Source organism: Cyprinodon variegatus, unplaced genomic scaffold (genome assembly GCF_000732505.1).
Source record: "Cyprinodon variegatus isolate N-32 unplaced genomic scaffold, C_variegatus-1.0 Scaffold119, whole genome shotgun sequence".
Classification (NCBI taxonomy): domain Eukaryota; kingdom Metazoa; phylum Chordata; class Actinopteri; order Cyprinodontiformes; family Cyprinodontidae; genus Cyprinodon; species Cyprinodon variegatus.
The window spans coordinates 57,161-58,995 of record NW_015150572.1 but is presented as its reverse complement, the minus strand read 5'-3'; the positions used below and the strand labels follow the sequence as shown (position 1 = coordinate 58,995).

General features: G+C 37.7%; 1 protein-coding gene across 1 annotated transcript in view; it reads left to right on the top strand.

The window, feature by feature from the left end:
- Positions 1 to 1,835, top strand: part of rapgefl1 (Rap guanine nucleotide exchange factor like 1) — a 40,329-nt gene that overhangs the window by 29,480 nt on the left and 9,014 nt on the right. The gene's annotated exons all lie outside the window — the stretch shown is intronic.

The following is a 1,835-nucleotide window of genomic DNA, read 5'->3' as shown; positions in this document are numbered from 1 at the left end:
ATTTATTGAACAGGATGGAATCATTTCAGGTTTAAAGAACTTTTAAAAAGTTTGAATTCTGAATATGAGCAACTTTTCCTTTAAATGTTCATGCATTAGGCTAACTTTTAGAGTTTGCACCACAGGTATGTACTTGCAGCACTATGCACCTTCTACCTGCAGTACTTTCTCCTTTAAAAGGAATTGAATCAAATCCCGCTGGGTTTTGATGGGTCAACATTTTTTCTTAAATTAATTTAAATGGATCCAAATTTAGACACACAAGCAGTGAAGTTCAGCTCGATTTGATAAACAAATAACCAAAAGTACAAAAGGAGCCGATGTTTATTGGAAGCCCTGGAATTTCTTCCGATAATGTTGAACGTGTTTGGGCAGTTTTTCTTCCGTGGAAAATGACAGGAGTTAGAATCAGTGTTACCTGTACTTTCTGTTTGTGTCTGTCCTGATAATAAGCAGTGCATCAAACATACTTTTTCAAACCCTCTCTACAGACTCTGCTCTTTGGCTTGAGGTTTATTTTACTCACAGAAACCTGGTTTACCTGTAAATTATAACTTAATCCTCCAAATGAATTCAGTGACCTTTTATTGCAGCTTTAGCAGGTTTTAAACCACTTCAAACCTCCTTTAAATATTAAATGAAAAACTGAAACCATCCCTGACATGGATGCAGACAGAGACGACTGGAATTGGAAGCTCATTTTACCAAATATGGTCATTTTCCTGCACATGCGCCATCAGCTCATTTATAGATATACATCCGGGTCACCCTCAGTTTTTATTTTGTTAGAAAGACCAAAATGACATTTTCTCTGCCCAAAAACAGTAAGGATACTAAATTATAATGTGTTAAAGGTTAATTAAAAGCATTTAAATCCTTCCTGTTTTATCGCTCTCTGCCTGATCTGTAGGAAATGGGATGCTACGCTACTTCCGGGAGCTAACTCTATCAGCTTTGGATTCAAACATAAATCTAGTCTTTTTGAGTTTTATGTTTTATTTTGGTGTTAACATTATGCTATATATTGCATAATATAAAGAAAGAAACAACTAAAATGCAGATAAAGCTGGTTTAATCATATTTAGCCAGACTGCTCTGATCGTGTCCCATTATGACGTCAGAGAAGCAGTTTAATGGGGAAAATGTAAAAAGCATCAAAATTGCATCAGAAAAGTCATAAAACATTTTTTTAAAAGATGTGTATTAACATTCTTTAGCGTTTTAAGGATATAGATAAGTCATTTTAGTACCATATTTAACTTATTTATGGACACTGATGTATATCTGTTGACGCGTGCGCAGAACGGATCGCGCTTCCGGGACGGATCGAGTTGCGAAAAACATCATTAGTTGCTGTTGACCTGTTGCATAAAACACTGACCTTTGACCTCTTAGAGGTCTCTGTAAAGTGATCCAGTGAGACCACAGCTAACACTGGTGGAGGTGTTCTGTCAGATGAACATACCCCGTCAGACCAGCATTCCCAGTCAATATGAATGCGTAAGACGTCCGATTTACTTTTATACCTTCAGTTTTGTATGAAAAATAAACTTCAAACTACGTAAACGGACAAATATCCATTTAGTCATGGACAAAGAAAAACATCATCTCAGCCCCTGTACAGGAGAGCAGAGGAGCCCGACTATTAAGCCAGGCCAACTATTCCCTCTAACGCCCCCCCTTTCAGAGATATAGTCAGGTATGGGGCATTGCAGGCTAACAAAGAAGCTAAACGACCCCCATTCCAAAGGTGGGGACCCGTTCATCCATTTCTATTTGCATGTTTTCTAAACTAAAACCAGGCTTTGTTGGGCTGCTGGATAAAACCTGGAACT